The sequence below is a fragment of the Argentina silus genome, assembly GCF_951799395.1.
Source record: "Argentina silus genome assembly, chromosome: X".
NCBI lineage: Eukaryota > Metazoa > Chordata > Actinopteri > Argentiniformes > Argentinidae > Argentina > Argentina silus.
The window spans coordinates 41,946,610-41,953,284 of NC_139653.1; positions in this window are offsets into that span (position 1 = coordinate 41,946,610).

Sequence of the window (6,675 nt, forward strand, 5' to 3'; positions counted from 1 at the left end):
AGGAGAGAGTTACAGCGTAGCCTATACCCCTGCTGAAAAAACTGCCTAGATCAGCTAAATTGGTTATGCTGGTGACCAGCACAAGCTAGAACAATCTAATGGTGGTTTTGCTGGAGACTATCTTAAAGTATGTCATGGGCAGTTTCATGTATGTTTTAGCTGGTGACCAGTTTATAATGGTGTTTCTTGGTGGTTTATGCTGGTGCACAGCTCAAGCTGGTTTTAGCAGGTGACCAGTTTATGATGGTGTTTATGTTAGCCATGCTGGAGACCATTCATCTGCCAGCTAGTTGACCAGTACACCCACTTCCTCAAACCATGCCACTTTTAACCATTTAATTAGATTAAATGTACATGGTTTAGATTTACACCAAATAAGGTTAAATTAATTCAGTTACTATATCTTAAAAACAAATAGACATGGGATTTTTGTATTATTTAATCTTTTATTTATTATTAAAAATAAATACATAAATAAAACCAGATCAAGAGTATGCAACATAAAAACAAATCTAAATGAACATTGAAAAAAATAGCTGACATGATAACACCTGCACACACGCGCACACGCACACACAGTTGCAGACAAATCCACATACTGTAAGATTCAAAATTGAGCTAAACTAGGGTCAAGGAGAGAAAGCTAGTTTAACCAGTTCTTAGGCTGTAAGAACTGGTGTGCACTGTTGAGTCTCACATTTCGGTAAAGGCTGTGGGCCAGATGGTGATGCTCTGCTCTTCAAAAACACTGCTGCTCCTCTAACTCAACCTAGGCAAATAAAAACAAGTTCTATATTTGTTGGAGTATTGTGACTGCCAATGGCCCCTGGTCCTAGCATAGAATTTTTTTTTCTTATGATGACTGATGTATAGATGATTCACATACTTTAGACAAATGCACTTGTTATAAGTAGCTTTGGATAAAAGCGTCTGCTAAATGTCAACAATGTAAATGTAAAAATTAAGGCATACATACTACCATAGCTAGGTTATCTTGGAATTCAGGGTGGAATCCTAACTCGAGATCCACGCACGTAACTCAGACATTTGTGTAAATCTTGCATTTGACGTCAATGAGAAATCTTCGCGATGACTCGATTTACTTGCGCGGATCTCGAGTTAGGATACTACATAGTGATTGATTGTTATTAAGGTATGTCGTTAGCTAACGTTAGCAAGCTAGTAAAGCCAGTCAACATTTTTGCCAGACAAGCTAGCAAGCTTAGACTACATTGGCCATTTGACATAGCTAGCTAAAGACTCATGAAACAAGATGTGGATTGTCATTAATTCCTTGAGCACAACCATTATAAATAACACTGTGCTAACCCATGTTATGCCAACCCTCTCCACTATAAAATCCAGTACCACTGTCATCAACCATTACCAGCATGACCAGCCAACGTTCAGCTGGTTGACTAGCTAAACCTCATTGCCAGCTTGACCAGCCCGCATTCAGCGAGTGGACCAGCTTGACCACCTCAGCAGCAACTCGATCAGCACTGGCCACCTTATACCAGTTTTGACCAGCATATAATTCAGTAGGGCTAGACCGATACATAATGAGAGCGTATTGCCTAATGTAAACGGAACATAGGCTACCCAAAAGCTCTGGTAAAACATTAGTGCTGATCGAATTGCCTTGAATAATTGGCCTATACTTCAAACGACAACCGCTCTACTCAAAAAAGGTTATTCATTTCAGCTGCACGTCTCAGCATATTTATTTATTTATTTATTTCGAAATTATATATTGAGGACATAGACATACAGCCTATTTCAGGCTAGGCCTAATGACCAAGACAGAATGATTTTGGGATGAGGTATCGGGCTCCGAGACAGGCTGAGGCAAAGTTTGCCAGGAGTAGTCTTGCCCGGCGGCCTGCCCCCTTCTTTTCCGGGAGCTCGTCTTTCCCCTGAAAACTCTAGGACAATGTTGAGAAAGGTAGTTAAGATTAGAAATTTACAGAAAGTTACACCATACTAGCCTATGCCACACATATTAAATAAGCATCGAAATTATGCGTATTGACACATAGCCCTAACCGTGACAAGATAAGAAGACATCCACACAAAAGGTAGGCACTAATGTAGGATAGCCTATGATTCATATTCCAGAAAAAAAATATTCTTTTAAAAAGTGTGCATAAATTAACATATAAACAATGTTAATATAACTTGTTTTCACTTTGACATTTTTCGTTTCACATCATCGAATTTTTTGGTCTAAATTGGATTAGGCTATTACTTGAGAATGATAGTATATTTAGTTTTTCTGTCAAACGTGATGACATTAAACTAGCCATTTAAAAAATGCACATCAGCCATGTGCAACGTCCTATGGATTACTGTTACAGGTCTACGCATACCTAGAACACTATAGGCTTAATCGAAAATGTAGTCAAATTCACTGAGTCTATTCTCTCACTCATTCAAATCTCCCACTCGCAACAGTAAATTGCACATAATAACTCGAATGTTAAAGTTAAGCATCACATCACAAGTTGTCAATAGGAAAACATTTTCCAATGGGAACTTTGCTTGGTTTATGTTCCAATGGTTTTGCGCTCTACCACGGTCTGCGCTGTAATAGTGTAGCTATGTTATAGGCCTAGTCCAATGTTTACTCCTATACTGGGCCTATCTAAAAAAAAAAAAACGGTACAACCGACAGCACTGGAATAACTCAAGACACTACAGATAATTCCATTATTTTTCATTGAGTTAAAAGTAATTTGTAATGGAAAATTATTATTATATATCTTGACTCACCAGAGGTTCACACAAGCAGAGGTATGTCTACACAATAGGCAAACAACGAACATATAAAACACATTTGGGCGTCTAACATTGCCCCTGGGTGTTGCAGAACAAACCAATTGTTCTGCAAGGCTTTACTGGGTTACTTGTCATGTAACACTGGATGAATGATGAGGTATCTTCAATGCAGAGTCTGGGCCCCAGACAACACACCTGAATGAAAGACAGGAACCCCAAGGGGATTGCATGTTTTGGCCTAAAGACATTCACAGCTGACAGTAATACGAGACACTTCGAGTCCTAATGTTTATGACTATAGACAATAACACAATACTGTAATATAATATGACATAATATAACAGGATCCCTATAATGTAATTTAATATAAGATATATTAGGCCTACAGCATAAGCTATTATACTATGGGCCTAGAGTACAAGGCCTATATTGAAGGGTATATCCATCGATGCATTTTGTATGCAGCAGAATCATTACATCATTTGACCTTCAGAGAAAGGTCATGTTATTCTTTTGAAGCTGTTTGAACGCGCCAACAACTGCCCTGCTGACCTTCGGTTGAGACAATCTTTCCCAGGCATGCACAGAGCCACTGTGCCCCATCCGTTTGACACAGCAATATCTGGCTGAAGTGGGTTGATTTTAAAACTAATGTCAATTTGAATTACCATAGAAAGTTATACAAGAATATTATAGATGTACTTTGCCATAAGACATTCACTAGTTTAACCTCACTAGGTTAAATTAATGTAAAACTAGCCGAGTGGCGCATTGGGCGGCTGATACACGCCAGATACCATTTCTTCTGAATATATCATACATCCAGAGCTGCAGGGCAGTTGATGGTGATTTTAAATCCCAAAACAATCAAATTATTCAAGATAAAAGTTTGCTCTTTCACTTGGCTTTTCATTTCCTTGTATCAGCAGCTCTGGCGGGCAGCACCGCATGTCGCCTACCATTGGAAAGACAAACCGGTTGCTGAATTCCAGTTTTGAAAATAGTTGGATATGATGCACGAACCAATAGACTACATTCCCACAGTGAAGTAAGGACACAGGTAAACACACAAGTTTAATTGTTTCATATTACTGTGTAATTACAGTGTAACAAGCATTGTAATTAGTCATTACTACACTGTAAACGAGCAATAACCCTGCTTCTAACCCTATTTACAGTGTTATTACATTGTAATTACTACAATACACGTTATATACTACTTACACTAGTAATTACAACAGTTATAATAACATTAATCTGTGACATTATTTTGGAAGTGAAGAGGAATTGAACTCTTAGAAGACTAACTCTCTTAGAGGACTAAACCAAAGTTTCGGCCCGTAGCCTTCATCAGGGTTTTTTGCCAGAGTTTTTTTCTTCTTCATTTCAGTTTGCTCCTCAATTCAAGCACCTTGGAGAGCAAGGCAGAGTTCCTTTCCCGTGACCTTATTTTTCTACCAAATCAATCAATCAATCAATTATGAAGCTAAAAATAATCGGTTTTATGCATATGGAATGATACTAGGCCTATACAAGTCTTTTAAATAGACAAGAACAATTTGGCGGATCATCATGACATTTCTGGAAAATAAATACAGTTCATCTTGCAGATCAATAACATTGTTCAAAGGCATTTTTACCACAAACCAATCTAGTAGAAACGTTTTATTCTTGTTTCCTTTGACAGAATAAGGCTAACAAATTTGGCCCACAGTGAATAAAGTCTGTCAATATTTTATTCTATTTGGCCTACAATCATGTGTACTCTCCCAACTATCATCGGTTTGATGGGGCAGTTTTAAAGATCATAACATATGCCTGAAGACATCATCTCTGAAGCTTCCATGGCACTTAAGACTTTCCACATGGCTGGCTGAAAGGCCTAAGGAGCCATCTCACGTCATTGGGATATTAAACTAAAATAAACAATACACTCATAGGGACTGAGACAGTAACTATAAGTGATAATCTTTGAAAAATATCTTTAGATCTGACAACATACACTCTTTCTGAGAATCACAAATAGAAAAGCTTCAAAATAATAAAAAAATATAATCTGCAGTAGTGATTTTATTTATGATATATACCTGTGGATTCTTGAAGAATATATGTTATAAATGTCTCATGCGCAATCAATGTCTTTGTAAACTAACAATGTATAGCTTCACAGTATGTTTATAACTATCATTTTGATCTCATAGACTATCAGGTGTTTACATTTCTCTAGCCCTATCCCTCAGCTTCACAGCAACAACAAAGTGTAGGGAATTGCCATTTTGCAAAAGAAATCATTCTGAATTGTGGCTTTAAACATTGATGTATTAGATTGTTATGGTGAATACCTAGAACAAGTTATGCTGCACAATGCTGAGTATTTTGTAGAATGCAAACTTAAACATGTAGGGTTACTCAAGGAGAAAAAAAAAGGACAAAAACAAAGCAACTTGGTGTGTTAAGATTGTGGGGAAAAAAATAGATATATAAGAAGTTTAGATTAAAAAGCTTTTATTGTCTTAGTATTTGTAGTTAAAACACAGCCAAACGGCAACACGTTTCGGCCCATGGTCTTCATGAAGGCATTACAACTGAATTTGAACAACTACAAAATTATGCTCACGTTTACATAAGTAATCAAAAGTATTTGGAAGCCTTTCTTAAATCCAACCTACTCAAGCTTTGCGCACACTGATAAAAACCTCTTGCCTATTCCATCCCCCACTCTTTCTCTTGGACACACACACACACACACACACACACACACACACACACACAACCACACACACACACATAACCACACATACACACACACACACACACACACACACACACACACACACACACATGTATAGGCCCATCTGAGTCAGGAAATCCTGAGTGAGGTGTCTGTATATGTTAAGGGTTATTCTGGTCAGTGGGCATTAAAGGGACTCCCATTAAATGGCATCTAATCTCCTACCGACTGAGCATATAGGATGATCCACTGACCCGTGAACAGCACAATAAAGTCCTCCTCCAGCCATCAGTCAAGACTCAGTTTACTTTACTGATCAATAATCCTCAAGACACTAACAGGCATAGCCTTTACTGCAATAATCAAATATTCTGCCTAAAAGTCACTAACATCGCCATGGAGATAGATATCGCCAAAGATGAATGCTTTAAATGCTAGAGAACCCTGCACTGTCGTAAAGTGTGTGGTGAGGTGCGTTTATGCCCCCAAATAAAATAAAATAAACAGTTTGCACTGTTTGAAGTGAAATATCAGGAAATAATGGAATCCTATTACATTTTTACTGCATCTTTTCATACAGATTGGGCTTCATCTCAGTTAAACAATAAGTAAGATGTTTTGTCCTTATGAGTGGTGGAAAAAGATAGAGGAACATAATAAAAGATTGGCCACATACTGTATTTTTTTATGTCACACGAGGAGTTAAGTCTCAAGCCAGTCCATATTCCAACTTTGAAAAAAGAAAGTATTCCAGAAAGCCTTTAAAAACAAACTATCAGTACAGCGAGGCATCTCGTGGCTGAAGGGTACATTAGCAAAAACGCAAACAACTGCTACAGTACAAAATAGATAAGAGATTAGAGTCTTCGTTTTTAGGAAATATGGGAAGAAAGAAATACTTTATTAGAGGTATTTAAAGAACAAATTTCAGTGTTTCTCTCCTTAAGTTGTGCATACTCGGCCTGGCTTGCCTAATGTCAACACAGACACACACACACACACACACGCACACGCACACGCACACGTACACATAATATTATTTTCTTTTGAATACTGAGCGTGGGACTTTATTTACTGATCATAAAAGTTCATATTGACACTAACATTAGACAAAAACATTGCCATAACCACAAGTGAAACAACATTACAAACATAAAATATACTAT